We start from the raw sequence: 21,851 nt of genomic DNA, 5'->3' as shown, positions 1-21,851 counted from the left end.
GGGTCTTGCAACAGCAGCAGTGTTTGATGAGCAGGGAGACAGCCATACTGGGTATTGGTTAGCTCTTGTATCTGGTTTGTACTGAATCTTCAGGCTCTGTGGATGAAATCCTGACCTCAGTAAAGACGGAGACATTTTTGCCCAACAGCGAAGAATGTCCAACCCCACGTACTAATCAGTACAGCTGTCCGCCCCAAATGTCTACATCTTCCTGCAAGACCCATAGCTGAAAAATTATAATATTATGTGAATGCTATCATCAAGTGCACAGAGTACAGAGCATCAGTGGCCAGTTTACATTTAGAAGTGGTCCAGGTAGTGCCAGGCTGACGGGAACAGGCAGGAGGCTGCAAAAAGCGCTCCCAGAGCACCTCCCCAGGCTTTCCCTCCTCCTCTGCTCAACGGAGTCTCCTCTCAGTCTCAAAAGCAGTGTGCCGACCATGTTCCATCCAAATCCCTCTTGCTTTCCCCCTTTGCATGAAAAGCCCTGAAAAGTTTCTCTTAGGAACTCAACTTATTTATTACCTTTCAAGATGTTTTTTTTTATTCACTTAAATACAAGTAATAAGTAATCTCTCCACAGCAAGGGGAAAAAGGCACTCCAGCTGCCTGAAAATACTGAGAAAGGAGTAAAAAGAACTGAAAGTGTTTTCTTAAATTGCATTCGTGGCAATGGATCCTTGTGCATGCTATCATGGGTAACATAATGCAAATTGCCAAGGCTGACAAAGCTGCTGTAGAGCCAGAAGCTTTTTGCTTTCAATCCTCAAGTGAAATGGAGATTGATCTCGGCTCCCAGCTTAGTAGTTAAACAGATTTTGCCAATCTTTGTTTCTTATCAAATGAAAATAAAAATGACATATTCCTTTAAAATAATGTAGAAATGTAAATATATATAAAATTTAAATAAAACAAAATTAGTTGCTCTAAACTGATACGTAATACCAAGTAAATATATAAGGAAACAAAATCATTAATTGATTGGGTTGCTTATTATAATGAAACTGTTTGCAAGGATTAACAGCTCCTTTCTGAAACGCTGAACTCTGACATGATGTTTACATTTCCATATAATCTTAATGATCACATAGTTTACTGTTTGAATAAAACAGCACCATATGCTTTAGCTGTATTAAATACTGCAAACGTTGAACACTAAATATGGAATAAATTATCATGTAAAGATAGCTAATACTGGCAAGTCCTTCTAATATGCCACATCACTTTAGTTTTAATGTGCCAGGACTTTGCTAAAATGAAATGCCTCTTTTTATTAACTATAAAGTAAAAATGTTTAATGGAAACTCTGGAAAAAAGCATAGGCTGGACACAAATGTCTTCACTTTGTTTAAAAAAGAGGAAGAACATTTATACTTTATAATACAAATATAAGCATTTTCATGGCTTGGTTTTGTTGCAGGATTTTTTTTTTTTTCAAGTGCAAGTGGAAAATTATTTTATTTAGATCTGCTTTCAGAGCAAGGAAGAGAACTATGCAATAATAAATGCAGCATAGACTGGCTGTACTTTGCAGCTGAGATGGGCTCTGTAGTTTCACTGAAGTGTCAGGGGTAAACCACCAGAAAGGTACTGAAAAGCTAGTTTCTTTAACAGCAGCCTATGTATGGAATGTTTTTTCTAGCATAATAGTTTAATGGAAGACAGTGACTTTAATTTTAGAATTACCCAACACAGCCTAGAAACAGTTTTCAGTATGTCACCAGGAGACTTGCATGTTTACAGTACTCCAGGGACAGACCTTAGTGAAAAACTGTCTAGCCAGCACTCCTCTGTTAACGAAAGAAGTTCTCACCACAGCTCTCCTGGCTCTTGTGGTTCCACCCTTTGATTGCTAGTTAGAGGGAACGCTTCGAGGAGTAAATAAGGGAGTCTGGGACTCTGTTCATTCTCTTCTGAAACTGCCAAGAAGACCTTGACACCAAATATGTCTTTCAAAGAAATGACATTTAACCAAAAGCTTGATCTGTAATGGGATGCTATCTAAATCCTATAATGGAAGTAATTTACCAGATTGGTTTGGGGGTGTATTAAGGCAATATAGGAACCATGGTCTGCATCGCTGATAATGTTATCCAGGCACTTGCTAGTCCATTAGCAGAGTGATTCATCTGAGAGCTGCAAAAGGGCCAGACCACTCTCCCAAACATACAAACATCTAGACAAAATAGATCGCAGAAGCAACTAAGCAGCTGTTCCCCTTCCTGCCATACCTGCTGCTGGTATATAATGGAGCAAATGGCCATTAGGGTTCCTGCTTTTAACAAGATTGTATGCGCCTCTTTGAAAAATGTCATTTGAGATGAATGTGTTTTCCTGGAAGATATTACATGTAGCTGTAGTCCCCGAGCTTGCTGTTCAATTAAGGACAACTTGAACAAAATATGCAGCTGCGAACTACTGAACTTAACCTGGCATTAGCCAGCACTCGGAAGGCATGCTCCGCTAACTTCAGCAGGCAGAGGAGGTTATTTAAGGGAATGTATTCTCTGTCTCGCATAATCACTGAGATTATTTCTTGCTATTTCTTCCTTGTCCTCCCCACCCAGAACCAGACCGCAGCTGTGGAAACGTCAGCTGCCTTGGCAGGGGCAGGCGCAGCTTCAGGCTGGGGACTGCTGCAAGTTGGGGGGGCGATGGGCCCCCCTGCAGCCGACAGGGAATACGCTGCGATGGGCAGCAGGCTCGAGGGCTGCGTCCCCGCTTTCCCTGCCACGCTAGCAGGCGGGTTATGAGGGCAGGGTGCGATTCAGCTGCGGTTCAGGGGTAAGGAGCCCGACCCAGACTGGTTTCTTTCAGTGCCTGGATTATAACTAATTGTGTCAGCGCAACGTGAATTCGTGTGTAATACAATAAACGGGCTCGGTTTGGTCAAAGAGAGGACTTTTTAAAGGTGCAGTTGGAAATAAGAACAGTTCATCAGCCTGAGTATATCGTGAAACTCCACTTCAAATACATATAAATAGCAATGCTCAAATAATCCCTGAAGTGCCTGTAATTTATTGAGTCCTCTTCAGTATCGCTGTCACCATGGTCAGGTAGAGATAAGTGGATTAGTTCTGGATATGAGCATCTGAACTTACACTTCACTGCTCAAATTCATACCTACTGAATTTGAGTCTATCATCATGTTGTAGGGCTCAGCTATCTAAATTTGCTATGGTTTAACCTGTCCAAGATATTTTAGGTGAAAAAACAACTTGAGGGGGGAGGATACAGATGTTCTTTACATTTGATACAGAGGAGGAACCTCCTCTAATCTCCTGGTAATATTATTGCTGTTTATATCTATTTGTTTCTGACTACCAAGAAGCACTGCCTCATTTGGCATGGCCAGAGTGCTGACTCTCACATTATTTGGTTTTGTTCTGCCTGTCTCTATTTGTCTGCATGCCCCCAGTAACTCTGACATCGGTTCCAACAGTGTAGGCAGTTTTGCTTTCTGCTTTTCACTGAACAAAACAGGTGACAAGCTGCCTTCATCGGCGTTGTTCCACAGCAGTATTAAATGCAGATATGAGTCCGACTCGGTGTTCTGCATTGCTTGACATTTGTTTTCTACCAACCACTTGGATGGCTGATAATGAGAGCTTTCTAGTTTAGCCTTTCTTGTTACTGCTAAAAATTCATATCTACTAAATTTAGGCCTATTGTCAGCTATTACTACATCGGGGATATGATATCTAGAGAAAACAGATATGCTCAATCTCCACTTTTGTGTCAGCATCTTCTTCTAATGCTTTCTCTTAACAGCAAGAGGTAGGTGCCTCTACCAAAACAAGCAAATCTCTGCCTAGTTTGATCCAGAAGAGTTTTGCTTTGCCATCAGACAGACCCTTTTCACTTGTTTTGGTTTACATCTTTACCTTATTTCTTCTCTTTTTTGAATACTGGGCACAGCTTTGGCTGTTGCTCTTTGCTATAGTGTCTGCAAATTCACGTTCTGCTGATTGTGAAGCCTGCCTTTGATTTTTCCCTGCTTGCTCCTCACCTGTAGTATAGGATCCCCTGTAATGGCGGGGTATCATTCCCTGGCCTCAGGCTGGATTAGATTGGCTTTCTGAACAGGAGAATGCTGAAAGCTGATTCCAGCTTCTAAAATGAGGCTTTGCATATTTTGACGTATCTGGTCATTTAGGCCCCGTCAGCTACAAATTAGCCAGTGACCAGATTTGAGGGGAGTGCAGTCTTTCTGCTCCCTGACGCAGCTCTTGCATGGAGGTATAGTGGCTGTGACACAGTGTGGAGCAGCCCTAGGAGAGCAGTCCAGCTGAGATGTCCCCTTGACATCAGTTTTCCACAAAGGCAGATGCCCACTGGCCACCAAGCCAGTATCAGCACCCACCACATGCATGCTAGGAGATACGTTGGGCAGGAGTCCTTCCCAAGCCAGCCCTCCTCCACCGCCACCGCTGCCTGCTCAAAGTCCTGCAGCCTGACACAGCAACGTGGTTTGGGACACGTGGGCCCAACACACAGCACGTAGTGCCCAGCAAGGTTGCTAGTCATGCTAGGTACCCTGAGCTCAACCCAAGGACAGTGTTGAGCTCTTTGGTTTCTCCACTTTCTCCTGGTACCTGCTTGTTTTCAACCATGCCTTGTCCACTTTCATGCAAAGTGCTTCACATTCCTGCATTATGGTTTCATTGTCAGCCACTTCTGAGTTAATTGGAAACTGTTAAAAACACTAAGTGCTTCAGAACCTGCTATTGTCAGAAATTAAGGTTCTTCCTGGCAGTCTTCCTTTTGGCTGGTCTCCTAAGTCAGCAGGTACCCTCCGCTTGCAGATTTCCATGCTGTTTCAACTCTGGATGGGCTTTTAAAGGCTCTGTAGTGTTTGAAATTGCTTGGAGCAGCACCTACAGGGTATGGAATACATACCTCAGGAGCCTGTAGTTTAGGCAGTTCAGATGGGGGGCTATCTGAGGCACCACCTCGGGGTAAGCTAGCCCACAAAGAGGAGGTTTCTTGAACCTGCAAGGTTATTGCCAGTTACCGTTTATAGTCTGAAACAGGCTGAATGCTTTAGCTCTTCCCATAGTTTCTGCCCTGAAAACCCAACTTTGGTGTCAGATAGCTGTTGTGAGTGTCCTGCATGGTGGGAGCCCTTATGCAAAGCTCTGCTGGGCTTCAGTAGGATGTCCCCAAAAATAAAGCTGCTCACTGAGAGATACACCCTCATTCAGGGGTTGCAAGTGTTTGTCCCTGAAGTCAGTGAAAGAGGTTTTTTTCCTGAAAAATTGCCTTTGGGCATAAGGCTTCCTGAAGAGATGGAAAGGAAATTTTCATTGCACCTCTACAGAGGTGGAACACAGTGGGCTCCACCATCTGCCCAGTGTTCACTTCTGGAAGGAAAGCTCTACAGTCTTTGTTTCTCACATGCCAAGACTCCCACCATCAGTGCTGCTGCCAGTGGCTGTATATGACCAGCTGACCTAGTCCAAGGCTTCTTCTCATTAGCACCAGCAAAGCTGAATTAAGAGCCCAAGGGACATGACATGGGAAGCAGGGAAGCTGGGGAGAAGACAAAGGGCTGATGGGATAAGGGAATTAATAAGCAGCAGGGCTGTATCCATCTGGTGGTCTCCAGCAGTTTGCTTCCCTGGAGATGGCCAGGCCCTTGGTTTTAGCTGAAGCATGCTCATGCAGGACCCAGGAAGGGTGAGGAAGAGAAAGGGGTAGTCTCTTAAAGATACCTTGTCTCCTCTGTAATCAGGAAGAAGGGAGAAGGTGGAGGGAGGATGGTTTATATGGCTAATCTGGATTTTCCTGGCAGAGGTCACCTCAGAGGGGCAACCACACTGGAAGAGGATTAGAAGAGTAAAATTTCCTTTAGCCATGCTGAAGGACAGTATGTCCTTCAGTGTGCTTCCACTGTGTCCCCATGACATGGGCTTTGCACCTGCCAGAGATCTCGTCTGTCTGAGTAAATGAGAGAAAAGTTTCTCATTGCTGTCAGGATATCCCAAGCACCTGGCTGGGCTAAGGGGTTAAGAGCCACACATGCATTCGCCTCTTTACAGATGGCCACTCTCTTTCAGCTTGTGTCAGCACCCACTTCTTTTCTCTTTGAAAGGCAATGACAAACTTGATGTGTTTCCCTATCAGGATTTCTACAGGGACAGTCAAAAATATTAATTGAAATGAATTCTATTGTGTGTATTTTGCCATCAAAACAAATAGAGTTACTTCAAATTTCTGGGAAATAGATATTCTGATTTATTTTAGCTGTCTGGGCAATGACTTACTGGCTGTTCACGAATGAATGATTCTCAACTTGAGGTACTGGTGGGAGTTTCTCATTACAGTCACAAGTTGGGGAGGGAATTTGCATTCTTAAACATACTGATATTAACCAACCCCAAACCCCGCCTGTATTGATATTAGAGGAATACAGCTGGCAGCGGCCTGTAGAGATCCTCTTCCACCAGCAGCCTCCTACCCACAGTGTCCAGTGCTGTCTGGAACACTGCAAGCACAACGCTGCAATACTGTGTTGGGAAACAGCCTCTCGTGAAAGAGGACTACGTGGTACGAGCTGCGCGGGCACACAAACCGGCAGCCAACGAGTGAGAACTTGTTAAACTTCTGCTATGAGATTAGGGGTTTTTTTTTTCCCTTCCTCTTAAGAACAACGAGTTTTACTTTTTTTTTTATTCTGCTGGGTAGTAATGACAAGATGTAGTTCTTACTCAAATGAGAGTGACAGGTGTAACTGCAGCTGTGAGCCATGATTTTCTGTGCAGCACTGGTTACTGTAAATAATGCAGCATCATATGTAAGGTTTCTGTTTAGCTGCCGACACCTACATCTGTGAACTGTGAACACTATGAACGTGGTGGCATTAGCACATGGCAGAGTGTTGAGACTACAGGCATTTCTAAAGGTTGCGTGAATCTACTCTAATTTTTAGGTGCTGAAGTGCAACTATTTCTCCCCCATAGATTTCAAGTAGACTTCTACATGCATTGGCTTCTGGAGGCCAAAAGAATGCTCTTGTGGTTAAATAGGAAGGGTTAGATAATCACGAGCTTTCCAAGGCTGAGCTTATTTGCATTTCAAAACTATATTTCAAGTACAATAACAAACCCAGAATAGTTTGCTATTGCTGAGACAGCCAAATGACTGGCCATCGTGCTGATGGTCAGTTACCACCCCATGGAGAGTCACCACATATATTTGCATTAGTACATGTATTACATACAGGCCTCCCTCGTGAAATTTGGCTACTTATTTGAACTTCAACATTGGAGAGCTTTTGTATTGTTGCTGAATTGGTATTAGCACTGATTTGGTAAATTCAGCCGTATGCTCTGTCTGTAACTTAGTGCGGTTTACAGTATCTGTAGAATTCAGTCATTTACTTTTTTGTGTCCTGTAACTTTTTGGATAACTTACTTTGGTAATGAGATTTTTTTTTAATGTATGATCTCAGCAGCAGGCAGTATTTCCTCCCCTCTTTTGGGAAACTTCAGTACAATTGAGCGGTTGTTTTTTACCATTTGGCAGGAGAGCAAAGAGCCCAGCCACCCTGGTTAGAAAGGGCTGTAGTGAATCTTGTTGAAGGGTGAAGCTGAGGAAGATCCTGTACGGTCTAAGGCTATAAATCCCTGCTTATGTCAATACTAGGAGCTGTTTCAGGATCAAGCTCCTGATATGAGGGACTTTTATTTACCATCTAGGAAGCAGCTGTAAAGCATGGCCTGAGCTCTTTGAAAAGAAAGTTTCCATCAAGACCATGAAACTCCATGGGAGCTGCGGGGCAGTGCCGCGTCGAGATCCTATGCCCGAGTGCAGCACAGCCACAGCAGCACAGTGCTGGTCCTGAAATCACACATTTCTAAAAACAGAAAAAGAGGATGTGTGCCTGGCAGCTGTGCACGTGTGGTCCTTCCCCCGGCAGCCTAACCAGAAATCATCAGCTGAACAGGAAGGTGGCCCTGCGCTGATGCATCCCCCAACCTTACTGTCCCCAAACCCTTACTTTCTAGGAAGTCTCACCCGTATGTCCTTCTTTCTCAGCAGTTTTCCCACTCCTTGCTGCATCAGACCTCTCTCCCCGTGCCCATTGCCCGAGCCCTCCTCTTTGGCGCTCCCAGCTCTCCTCGAAGCTCACATCAGAGGTCCTCACCCTTCCCATGGAGCGGTGACTGGTGTCAACACTGTCCCAGCCCCGCTCCGACCTCCCACTCATGCAGGGCTGGAAGTGCAGAGAAAGGGAAGTGTCCGGGAGAAAGACAAAATCCAGCAACAACTGCTCTCTCCCCACTCTCAGAAAAAGCCCCACCTGTGGGCACAGTCCAGTAACTGAGTGACCTTACAGCAGTGGATCCAGGTTAGGAGGTGGAGTCTGCAAATGGACAGTCCATCGTGACTTAATGTGTTCCAGGACTGACCAGATGCTGTTCCCTCATAGCACAGAGGTGTGTGAAGTTCCCGACCTGTATGGGATAGAAATCAGCAAAACTCTGAAGCAAGTCTATCGTCCACCTGAAACCTTGGGGGAGGGTTTGGTTGGGTTTTTTCTTAATATTTTTTCTTGAAAAAGCAAGGAAAATCTTTCATAGTTCAATTCACAAAGCTTCTAATGTAACTCTAAAGCTCAAATTGTGATTTCTTTGCACTGGAGAGCAACTATACACTGCAGTCAGCTAGACATAATGAAATGTTGATGAAAATGGGCAAAGAGTTTGGAATCTGTCCCTCCCCTTGCACAATCAGGCAAACCAGACTCAAGAAATGCAAAAGTTAAAACTAAATTCTTAACTTGCTGTTTTCCAGCAACAACAATGACATTCAGAATAATCCCAAATGCCTTCAGAGGGTCAGTTCAGATAAGCAACCAAAAGTTCATTTGATATTATCTGAAAAGTTTATCTAAACTCCTTGTGCCTGCATAATTGAGTTTGAAATCTTGCAAGAACAGGCTTGTTCTCTGACTCCATATAACATACACCATATCTTCTACACGTCTGCAGTTTCTGAAATGTCAGTTGCCAATGACCCAGAATAAGTCAACAACATTTGCAGTCGTACATAACACTTGCTCTGTTCAAATGCGGCATTCCTGCTATCTTTATAAATGGCATCGCCACAGCATAAGCATGGAATGAAGATGAGAGATGCAATAACCTTTTATGCTTCTTGGCTTAAACAATATCTTCTGATGTCCTGCACAGCACATAATACCAGGTTTCAGGTGACTAGTTTTAATCAACTGATCGATGTGATAATCAAAGTTTTGGCTTGATTCAAATACCAAAGCATCGAATATTATACTCAGCTTCCAACTCCCAATTCATATTAACCTTGCCCGTTTTTTTGTGAAGTTTATTTTCCCAAGTTCCCTTTGGAAGCGCGTCGTACTGCTTTGTCTCAAAGCACTTGGCACCAATTCATTTCTTCTAACCCACACATCAATAAAATTAATCATACCCTCATCTTACAATGATACAGCTCTTTTCGTGCTAACAGGTCCCTATTGGTGCACAAATGCTAAACTGAGGGGATAAGCAGCCTTCATTCTCTGTGCCTCCCATGGGCATCGTCCTGAATCTTCCAGTGCGCTTTAACTGGATAGTTTGGGACTGAGACCTTTCTCAAATGGGCAGAGGAGCCTGCCAGTGCCCGGCTGCCTGGTGGAGGTTTCTGCCCTTGATTAGGCAGCATCGTGTCGCCTGTGCTTCCAAGAGAGCTCCTGGAGAGTGTTGTTCACCTACTGAAGCGGTGCCTGATGGAGAGTGATTTCCAGAGGCCAGCCAGCAGTGCAGAGGGTTGCTTTTTTAAGGGGAGGAGAGGGGGAACCCAGGCTTCAGGCTGCAGAGCCGCTGCCTTGCCCAGCTCAGTCAGGCAAGCCTGCTGAATACCCAATTTTGTAACACCCAAAACTGGCAGTTCTTCCAGTGCTTCTCTCCCAGTCATGCTTGGTGTCACTCACGGACGGTCTCTTTTTGTCCCTGTGCCCCCAGCCTCCTCGTGCCGAGCCCTGTGCCGTCTGGCAGCGGCGGTCTGCCTCTCTTACCCATCTGCAAAGTGGGGGAGGCATTCTGAGTACAAGCTGTGAGTTTGACTTCTGTGAGACACTCTAGTTTTAAAACCCCTTTTGGCAGCTTCAACAACATCCTCTTGAACTGTTTATTAGGTACTAAGAGATGGTGGCATTTGTGGAGCTGCTTTTAAAATACTGACACACAGCAGTATAGGCACCTCTGCTTGTTATTGTCGCCCAGCCCTCAACATGGAAAATGTCAGTAGCATCTGCTTGATGGATTTATCTGTCTGTGTGCCTAAATTAACAAGCACCGGATTTAAATGGGATTTAAGTGGTGTGTAAGTAAAACACAGCAAGACCACTAATATGTGCAGGCACCCTTTTTAGTCACGCAGGGAATCACACCTCTACCCACCCCAAGCCCTTAGGACAGAAGAAGGAGTGTGAGACAGTGTATTCAGGCAACTTTCGGTAGGGACGACGTCTTTACTCCGTGCTGGGGTGCCCTTTGGCAAACAGTCTTGAGGAAGGAGTGCATGACTGAGCTGTGGCTTGGAGAGGTCCCTTTCTGCCTTGAGGTGTGATTGCCCACCCCCAGTAGACGACGACGTCTTTCCCCTTTTTCAAAGCAGTCGATCCGAAGGACTGAAGGACTGGTGGTGGCTGCAGCCTGCTCTGCCACCTTCTTTCCATCAGCTGCAGCCCAGGACTCCCACCCTCCCAGCCTGGTTCTACAGCCGAGGTCAGCACCCATTCTTCAGCTACCTGTTCAACCTTACTGCCTTGGGAGGTAGTGCGGGAGGAGGGTGCTACAAATGTATTCCCCTTCCTTCTTATAATAAAAGCTAGGAAGAGAGGAAAGGCGTAGAAATTCACTCAGCTCATTTCTGCGCAGGATGTAAGCTGGAACAGAAAGCACATCAGCTGGTACTGATACAAAACACACCTCCAGACACTGAGTTTCGTCTTAAGCCTAACCGACTAAGAGGAACTGACAGCTATGGCAGAAGCACAAAACAATCTCAGAAATGTGTGGGGTAGTAAAAAGGCCCCAGAGTTAATGACAATGGTAGAAATCACAGAAATTCCTCCCTCACACACTCTGTCCTTTTGCTCCCCCTCCATCTCGCGGTCAGAAGCCGGGAGAACCTGGGGTGAGGGGAGGGAGGGAGGGTGCGATCCATTTCATGTCTCTAAACATAAAGGGCAAGAGTGTTCCAGCTTCTGCATTTGCTGAGGCCCAGATGCTGGTGGTTTTACTGGAGGTGGTGGAGCCTGTTTAAAACACACAGAAAGTTTTGTGCCCAGGGTGCGTTGCTCTGGTTTAGAGCAGAGACATGTGCGCGGTGGTGTTCCCTCGTAACACCAAGTGATGGTGATTTTTGGTATTGATGATCTACAGGTTTAGACTGCAGAGATCCTGGGGAAGGAGGCTGGTACAACCGGGGAGAATGGACAAAACAGTCCTTGGGGAGGGGAAAAAATAAATAAGTAATCAGAAAAGTTGTTTTTTCAGCTCACCCTTTAAATTTGAATTTTATTTTAACTAAGAAGATTTTCCAGAAAGAAAGGAGTTAGATGAATATCCTGAAATTAAAAAGTAAAATATTTTTGTTTGTTTCTACCAAGTGTAAGTGGCATTTTCTCCTCTTGAAGTTAGTTTTTTAAATCACTGTGAAAGCTGAAGTTTGTGGTGACTTTTCAGTTTGCCCAGGGAATGAATAAATAAGATATTCTCTACACTGGATCTATGAGAGCTACTGACTAGCCTGGAAGTTATTTTGTTGCATAAGGGGGAGAATTCCTTCACAAAAGGCCATTTTGTAATTCCCTTTAGCATCCAGCTAAGTTACTCTAGTTCGGCGTGAAGGGTCAGATTGGGGTTTGCCAACTGAAGCAAGTTAGGAGAGCTTGTACGGTTTTTAAAGGACATGTAAAGGAAGTAGAAGATGATTCCATTGCTTAAAAGCTTCATTGATTTTACAAGACTGAATACCTTTTTTCCTGTTTAAAGATAAGTGTAATGCGTAGAAAGTCACAAAGGAAATACAGTGATAAGAAGCCATTTTTACAAGGTGGGCTCTTTTGTTCCCTGTGCTGAAAAGAGAGCTGAGCAGTACTATTTACAATATTATAATGGGTATTCCTGTGTTATTTTAAAGAGCTTTAAGGGTTGAAAGCAGATCTGCTAGAGAAAGGTATTAGAATTGCCAAATAGGACACACATGCCTTGACTTTACAGAGAAGCATTTGCCTTTTTATTTTTGTTAAAGGCATTAAATATTCTACGTGTATGCTGACCATAGCATTAGATTTAAGACAGTAATTATCAGCTCTTGATCACACCATCTAGTATATAGTTCCCAGTTCATGTAAAGCAAAGGTCAGAGAATCGGCACTAGTCCAAGGGCTTTAAAACTTTTCCAGGGGGCTGCATCAGAGAGGGGTAAGAGAGGTACGTTTTATACGGCAGTTTTCAGTCTGGGGACATCTTGGTAGCAACAGCAATACATAGGAAAGCAAAATCTCCAGCTCATTTTTCAGCAGGAGAAAGGACTGCACCATGGCCCCATGTTTGTTATTTTCTGCACTGACTGAAAAGTGGCTGTGGTGGCACGGAGGGGGGCGAGGGACCCTTGTGAGAGCCCTTCACCCCTCCCAAAGCCAGCCGGTGCCCCGAGAACACAGCGGCGAGTGGGAGCTGCGCCTGGCGCGGAGGAAACCGGTGGCTTCGGCAGCTGCCTGGGATGGTGGTGATGCTGAACACGGGGGCTTGTCCTCAGCAGCAGCACTGCTTTTCAACCTGACCCTGGCCAAACACTGCCTATACAGTGCCACTGCATAGTGGTTATCGCCCTTTTCCCATGTACGCTGAGGCACCCGAGCGGGGCTCGCTGTGCTGCTGAGCAGCTCTGGGTCAATAGGGCTGCTGCTGCCAGGTGACTTTCTGCACCCTCTGCTCTCTCACGTGGAGCTATGAATATTTATTTTTTCCCAGGGTTGGGGGTTTTTTGGTGTTTTGGGGGTTTTTTCCCCTCTTTAATCTTAAATAGAAGTTACTTAAATACATTGCTCAGGCTCTGTCCCACGATAGATGCAAAACTACAGTAAAGATGCAAAGAAAGGCGATAGAATAAAAGAGGCATAATACTAGAAAAGATGGACCTTAAAATTGCCTGGGACGTCCTTTAGTTAACATGTTTGATGTTTTTTGTTACCTCATGGTTAAGAACTGGAAGTTTTGATGGAGTACCTTATAAATTAGATAACAGGTTCACATGTGATGGAGAGAAATTTAGATCTAAAAATAAGTGACTGACTGAGTAGCTAGGAACTGTTGAGGTATGGGCTGAAAGGGCCTCTGAAATGTAATATATAATTAAGTCTTCTTTCTCCCACACGTTCCAGTCTTTTTCCCCTAGACGCTTGCGTGTTTAAATGATAAATTGTAAATTATGCTTCATTCCGTAGCTCAGCCTTGTTTTTTTCTCATTCGGCAGAAGCAGTGAAAATATTGATAAAAAATGCTGTTTAGCCTGCTGCTGTAAAAAGGATCTGCAGGTTCCTTAATTTTGGGAAGGGGGCCACTTTCTGATTTATATTTACAAACAAAATGAAAACCTTTTTTTTGTGATGTCCGAATTATGGTTTTGAATGGTCTGCCCTCATGTTTCTTTTTCTTCTTTTGCCTTTGAGGTCTGACCTCTTTATGAAATATCAAGTAAAAGAATCTTGGTGTAGCTGTATTATATGAAGTACTCACATCATCTTATGAAAAAGAATCAAACTATGACTGACTAAAGATGCTTTAACTTATAAACTAGAAATGTGTGGGGAGAAAATAAACATGGTACTGAGACATTACAAAAAAAATTAACTTCCACCTTTACTTCTTTCCATACAGTATTCTAGCTGTTGTTTCATCCAGTGATTACAGCAGTCAGAAATTTAAAGTAAATACAGAAATGTTAAAGACAAACCTGTCAGGCTCAAACAGCTGGGGGTCTGGAACCTGGCTCCATGAATACTGATATTTGCTTTAAAATCCAGCAATTTATAGCCAGACATTTTACACCAGCATTCCCACTGTGCCATAAGAAAAATCATGAGCAGAGGAACTATTTCCAGAGATTCAAAATGGTATACAAAGTCTGTGACATTTCAGGCGGTAATTGCCCCTTGAGGTAAATTGGGTTGAGCAAATCAGTGAGGTAACCACAAGTTTCTAAATATCATATTTTTATGAAGGTCCAGTTACAGCTCTGATTCACTCTTGTTCCCAAGGAAAGTTTTGCTTAAGTTTGTTTTCATCATCTGACAACAAATCAAAGTATATGACTGACATTGCCAGAACATAAGTAAAGTGGAGCTGACTAGGCTTGAGTACTGATGGCAGAGGCAGGTTAACAGAAATGGACATATCATCAGTAATGCAAAGAAGCCTTATATTTCCAGGATATACAAACATGTTTACCTCGTGGCATTAGCATTCTGAAAAAAAAAACCCAAATCTTTCCCTAGGATTTAGGATTGCATGAGTAAGAAAATTATTAGGGCCTTTGAGGGGCATGTACTGGTGTAGGCAGGAATAACTGAAGTGAAATCTGGAGTGGAGCTACACAGAGAGAAAATTGGTATGAGAACTGGGGTGTAGGATCCTGAGGGTATGTCTGTACTGCTAAATAAACGTGCATCGGGAGGGAGAGCCTGGGCTCTCCTTGTCCTCGCTGCTTTGCGAGCCAGCTCAGCCCCCGGCTCCCCTTTGAACTATTCCAAATATTTGTTTCCAAGACAAACCTGCCACAGAAAGGGCAACTCTCTGGCCCTGGGGCCCAAGATCGGTTCTTGGCCAGCTTTTATGTAGTCATATCAACATAACCCGATTGACCAGTGCACTCAATTTTGTGCTCTTATTTATCCCTGGCCAAGGAAGCACTTAAATTCCTACTTAGCTGTACGCACAGGGTTCAATCCTCTTGAAACATTTTGCATGCAAGGTAAAAATACGTTCAAGTAACCTGGAATTGACGTGTTAAACGTACGTTTCAGATGCTACTGAAGTTGTGATTTTTTTTTTTTTTTTTTTAAACGAAGACTGAAGCCGGGGGTCTTAAGCACATTTAAAGCAAAGCAGATGTTCTTTTGCTAAATCGAGATGATTGTTCACACTTTCCTCTGAAGTATTTAACATTAACTGGTAGAAAGGAAAGATACGACGATATATGGATCCTTGGTTTGTTTTGGTAGAAAATTCCTTGGCTGCTAAGGAAACTGTCCTGCTGCCTTGCAGACTTAAGGAGCGTAGTGTTTAATGAAAGTTCACCAGTGGGACTGTGGGCTGCCTGAGCACAGAGGATAGTTGTTAGGGAATACGCCTTTCTAGCTTCAGTAGTGCCACACGTGGTATTTCCTGAAGCTGCTTCCTTTTTACCTTTCTGGAGACCTGGGAATGAATCCTAATGAAGGCCACATATGAGACAGAGGATACTCGAGGCTGGCAGGTCCTGTTATGTTAAGGAACAAGAGGCTGTGGAAAAGAGAGAAGACTCACAAATTCAAAAAGAATATTCAGCTTGACTCATTAAAAATGTTTACAGTCTGGTTTCCAATTAAAGTTGGGTTTAGAACCACTTTGATAGATTTTTTTTTTTTTTTTTAAGCCTAAAAAATGTCCTGTATGTATGCACTTATTTACAATTTTCTATACATTTTTGTTAAGTCATGGAAAGATTGCAAGCCTGCTATATGGTGATTGTATCTGAGACCTGAAAGAGGATGTCCATTTTTCAAAAATCCTGAAACATAGCAAAGTATGATGTGTGTATAAATCATAAGTAACATGGTTTTGAGCAGTGGAGTAATATAACTGATGAAGGGTCAGAACAGATTATTCTCCCTTTTCCCTCTAACCAGGTTATTTTTATTTCTTTGGAGGCTTGTGTTTATTTTTCTTTTTTTTTTGTCCAAACTCCAAATATATTATCCACTGACAAATAATTTGGTAATGTTACAAATTATTATTTTGCTACCCTTGCATTCACACATGTGAAATACTGAGGTCCTGGGAGAAGACAGAAATCCTCTAAAATTTGGGGGAAAACTTTGGTTGATACATGTATTTTAAAAAGTATGTTGGTTTGTGCTTCAGGTGAACATTATTAAAAAATCTACCCCTGTCACAGAAGCAATAGTAAAAGTAGGAGTATTTTGGATTCAAGGAAATTGTACTAAATTCATTGTTTGACCAATTGGATGGATCAAAGATGAAAGACTTGCAACAATAGCTGTCAGTGTAGCTGGACTGCCACGCAGCAGCAGACATTAAGCATTAATAGAGCTTATAAAATAAAAATTAGAGGTGCCAAGATGTTAAAAATATAAATTAAGATGTTATTTTAAGATACTTTCTGCATTCTGTTAATGTCCAAAATAATGAATTAGCAGCCTGTTTAATGACAAGGACATATAGCAGTTTGTAATAAAAACTCAGCTAGAACATGCTCAGCTGGGCCATGGATATTTAATAACACTCCTGGTGCTCCAGTGTTATTGCACCATTTCTGGAAGGTAGCGAGCTAAACATATTCAGGGCAGAGCTGGCAGGGGCAGGGTCATTAGCGCACCTAAACAATATTATTATTTTGGCTGCTAGCGGAGTCCCTTCTGAGAAATGGCAGTTTCCCTGAGGACAGTCGGGCTGAGAGAGGCTCCCTTCCACAGCAGCTTCGTCCCTGGGGCAGCACAGGGGCCACCCAGAGCAGAAACCATGCCGGTGCCATCGCCCCCTTCTCTTGGGCATCCCCAGACCTACATTGGGGCAGCAAGAAGCAATCACGGCGCTCAAGTAAAATCATGTCCTGCCGGCAAGATAAAGGATGCCCGGCCGGTATACATCCCAGCTGCAGTGATGGGCTGGCAGCAGGGGCTCCAGCAACAGGCACGCGGGATCCCAGTTGGCAGAACCTCCCTCGACACCCCAGCCCCTGCTCCCGGGTCCAACACTAGCCACAAAGGCAGTACGTGACTGCACTAGTAACGGCTCACGGTTAAAAAAGAAGCCTAGAAATTGCTTTTCTCGCTTCTACAGCAGCCTCTTGGCAGGAACTACGTCCTAGGTTGTCGGTTTTGTTTGAGTTAGGGAAGATTGTGCTGATTTAATTCCCTGAAGTGTTTCACCCGTGGCACAGGGATGCATTACAGAGGTGCTCCAGTAGGCAGGCATACAAACTCCTAACCTGCGATTCTCCTCTCCGTTGTATAGTAGGGTAAATCAGGAAATCCAGCGACATCTTTTCATTCCTTGAACACAGGACTTAGGGTTCTTCCCTCAAGTGCAGTCAGACAGCTTTACCGTCGCCAGTGAGATTACGCCCGTGTAAACTACATGAGAATAAGGCCTTATGAGCGTATGGTCCTATCTAGGGCATATGGACAACGTGTTCTTATGCGAAGCCAGCCAAACCTCATCCTGATGCCAGCACAGCCTTGAAAAGGTGGGCGAAGACCCCCTTTCCATCCAACGTGTACGTGTGGCGATGCCTTACCTGTTGGTTTACGTCTCCCAGGTGTGGGTGTTTTGTCCCGGGTTCTGACCCCCGGCAGGGACCCGTTTCTCCCACTCGGATCCAGCCTGGCCACGTTGACCGGCGTGGGGCGGGTGGGTACCCTGCCCCAGGGGGGGTTTGGGCAGGGAGGCTCTGTGCTCCCCTGGGCGCGCTGCTCCGCTAGCGCGACTGCAGCGCCTGGGTGTCGTGGCTGTCGTCGGGCTGGTGCAGTCAAGCAGAGCGGACTGCAGGTTTTAATTTCACTTCCGAGAGGCCTATGCAAGAATGAGCATGGAAATACCCAAGCCTGCCAGCTCACTGTGAAACACCAGGCAGGAAGACTCCTCTGCCAGATTTTTAAGGTATCATGGAGAGAAATGGTATTAAAAGACTACTGTGGCACCGTGTCCCGGCATATTCCATACTCCATGGATTTATATCATTCTGTAAAAAGAAATAATTCACATCTGCCTTCCCAAATGTTACCTGCTGAATTTCTCTTTTTAAAATATTTGAGGAAGGTTCTTGAGGCCTTGAGCCTCTCTTTAGCCAGCTAACGAAACAAAACATAAACTGAGAGACTTACCTTTCCATCACTATAAAGAGATAATTAAAAGATCCAGTGAAACCCAAATCACCTTTCTACAAATGCTGGTAGGACAGTAGCCTTGAAACAAATGCCCCAAAAGATCTGTTTTCCAGCAGCACCCTGTAAAATGGACGAAAAGGAGAGGACAGGGAAAACCCCGGTGCTGGGGTGACTCTGTCGGCAGGCAGCTGAGGGTTGTAAAAACTTGTCAGGTGCCTCCGACAGGCAAACATTTACAGTTTTATAACCTCAGTATTTGCAACATTTAAGGCATTTCCTGTCTTAAGTATTGGGAAGTACAAGTAAATATTGCCTGTTCTGAGGTTAACTGTTCTACTTAGTTGAGGTAAAACTAGCAGGCTTTTCATGGTCAGAACGGATTCGCAGGCAAACCACAAAAATCCCAAAGCTGCTGTCACGTTTTTAATTCATTAGGAGCAACTCATACCTATTCCCAGAGCTACTTTTAATAGTGGGCCTTTTCTGGACCACAGGGGGTTTGCTCAGAAGTAGAAAATCTGAGCCTGGTAAGGTGGTTCTGGCTAAATGCTGGAAAACGGTCAGAGCAAAACTTCTTCAACTAAGTCTTCCCTTTATAAAGAAAGGGAGGAGCTCAGTTTTTTCTGTCTTTTTTTTTTTTTGAGGCTTCAGAAACCATGCTGAATTTCCCCACCCTACTTCACTACTTCATATGCAGATTTTGTAGATATCTGTGAACCTTTGCATTTGCCATCTCTGGATGGCAGCCTAGACAGCCTGCTGGAAAGCAGAGAGAGTGTGAAAATGGGTGGGCTTAGAGCAGCGGCTGGAGTATGTCTCTGCGATTGCTCCATTAAAGCCGGCAGAACTTCATCGATTTAAGGCTAGATTTGGCTCATGATTGAATTTTGTATGTCTTTAGAGCGAACACCGTGCATGGCATATGAAGCAAAACAGAGTACAGTTTACTGCTTTTCCTCTCAATCTACTTCTTGTTCTTCCAGCATTAAGAGGTAATAAAAAGCATGTACGTATGTGCCTGCACACACATACACGCTTGCACACACAAAGCCTTTTCTTACCAAATTTTCATTGCAATTTTGCAGACTTGGGAGGTCTGGATAGCTCAGATAAAGCTTCAGAGAAGTATCTTAAGGTTTAGATGCTTATCTCAACCAGCCGTGAACTCAGCTTTCCCCTGTGGCTCAGGGAAAGCTCTCCCCGCAGGAAACCTGTTTCAGGGGCAGCATCCGTGCAAGGAGCTAACTCCCAGTTCAGAGCTGTGGCTGTGCAGCATCCTTTACTTCGGGGCAGAAAGCTCGCCATATGGCTGCTTTGTTTCCAGTAGCTATAATGTAATTGAATCAATTGCCCTCACATGATATGGGTGTACTAAATGAACATACATCATTTATTTCTGGGTTTTGAGGCTTGTAAGGAGTGGAGGGCAAGGCCCCTGAGGATAAATCAGTCTAGTTCGTCTTCAAGAAAAATGGGTTGAAATCTGACCTGTGGTGCAGGCACAAATCAATTCAGCGCTTCTGACAGTCCCACGTGGATACTTTCCTCATTTGGAAATTATCCTCTGATGAAGGTTGCTGTCAGTCTTCACACAGCTAGGCTACAAAAAGCAGATATCTTCTGAAGCGAAGGTCATCGGTAAATAACATGCAATATTCAAATACAGCTAACCTAAGCTAGGGAGAGGGATAGCAGCGGTTCTCATGATACTGTCAGAAAGTAAATCATGAGGTGGGAGAAGGGGGAAGAGGAGAGGGGGCTGCTAAAGGCTGGCTTCGCTAGATGCTGAGACCTCCAGCTACTGAGAACTGCCATGAGGCAGTGGGATTTGCCCGTCTCCCACTTTCCCCCTTGCAGCAGGAGCTGGGTAAGGTCAGTGCCTAAAGCTACTGAGCACTAGTTTTCCCAATCCTCTGCTGCTCCATCTCAGTACCTCTCAGTTAAATAACTAGCGGTTTGGGTTTTTTTTCTCTGCTCTGCACCAGCTCTCTGCCAAGAACTGGGGCTAAAAACATTGCTCCTGATCTCTCTGGCCAGGCATCGACAGCGCTAGCTGCTTTGTGTCTGCTTCAAGCTACGCAAATCTTTCCCAGCGAAACCAAAGTGGACTTAGCTCCGCTGCTTTTTCTTTCGTTATAAAGCCAAAATTTAGACCTACAGAAAACCAAGGCCAAATCCCAAGAAAAGATGGGACAGCTTTTAGAGGGTGAAGAAATGAACTGTCTAAAAGTGTCTTATCTAAGCTAACCACCTGGGCCTCTGGCATTGGGCAGCACAGGATGAGTTTCTTCCTGCAGGTGCGTTTTTGTTGGAGTGGGACAATGTGTCTTCTGGTGGTGCCCATCTCTTTCTGCTTACAATCACTCCTGGATAACTGGCTTCACAGAGTGCCAACTAACCAGTTGCGTTGGTTGCATGTATCTTGTGGTTGCTGATAAAGGAGTTATTCTTTGAAGTCAAAGCCTGGCTTCATGGAATTTTTGTTCCAAAGTTAAAGAAAGAGATCTAGACTTAGACTTTGATATCCCTCTTCCCCTTCATTAGCATTTCGGGGACTCCAAATTTGGACTACCATTTTGGATCCGGGGACCATTTATCAGCAATTCGTCACTTTGTTAAAGAGTTTGGAAAGTGGTTTTCAGACCTTTCAGTTATTTTTGTGTCTGTGCAAGATTGTTTCCTGCAGTCTATCTCCCAAAGCAGAAATTGAAAATCTGGCCTTTCAGAGCTATTATTGAGTCCATCCTTTCTTTTAATTTATTGACGTACTTACTTTCCCATATGATAGCTTGCAAAAACCCATCTTATTTTTCTCAACTCTTTTATGCACGTCTGTGTTTAAACACACTTCTTTCATTTCTTGCTTCCTTCTTGCCCTGGTTAATTCCTTTCAGACCTTTGGGGTTTGTAGCCCCACGGCAGCATGGGCAAATATCAGTGCGGCAAAGAAGTCCTTACAGGGAGAAAGTTGAAGGTCATTGCGGAGAGGAGGCAGCATTTCGGGAGAGATGGGATTGAAATACAAGCATGTGGGCATCCTCTGGCTTTGAACATAGGTGATACTATAAAAGCTACAGAACAGGAGAAGACAGAAGCTGGGGAAGGCAGAGCCAGCCCCTCTGCAAATTGGTGGGAGACTGAACTGCAAGGTCATTCAGTACTCCAGGCCAAACTAATATGGGTAGCACGGCCCCTTCGTTGTTCATTCTTGGTAAATCTATGCCTTCATACCATTCCTTACTTCTATTTCTCTATTTCAGTTTCCACGAAATTGATTTTTTTTTTCTATTTCTGCTCCTTGGAAACTTAATTCTCTGCCACCTAATACCCTCTTAGTGCAATCCCTGTACAGACACATTAGGTCAGAGTGGAATTATACAGATGCAAGACACAAAACCTGTATCAAAAATTTTCCATTCTAACTAGTTTTGGACAGAAAATGTGGATTTAAGGAAATAGAAAAGAAGTCCAGTGCCAACTCATGGCAGTAAATGGCGCATTATTACTAAAAATTGCACCCCACAAAATTTTCTGATTTTGTACAAAGATGTGTTGTTGGGGTTTTTTTTTAACAAAAGGCAGCATTTTCCTTTGAAGCATCCTCCCTTTCCTTCATTGCTGCTGTCCTGTTTTTTGACCAAAGTAGCTCAGACTGTATCTCCTGTAATAGGCAGCACACCCATTCCCATTCTCACTTCAAGTGTCATTG

The sequence above is a fragment of the Haliaeetus leucocephalus genome, unplaced genomic scaffold (genome assembly GCF_000737465.1).
Source record: "Haliaeetus leucocephalus isolate CR32 unplaced genomic scaffold, Haliaeetus_leucocephalus-4.0 Scaffold228, whole genome shotgun sequence".
Classification (NCBI taxonomy): Eukaryota; Metazoa; Chordata; class Aves; order Accipitriformes; family Accipitridae; genus Haliaeetus; species Haliaeetus leucocephalus.
This window is presented reverse-complemented; position numbering follows the sequence as displayed.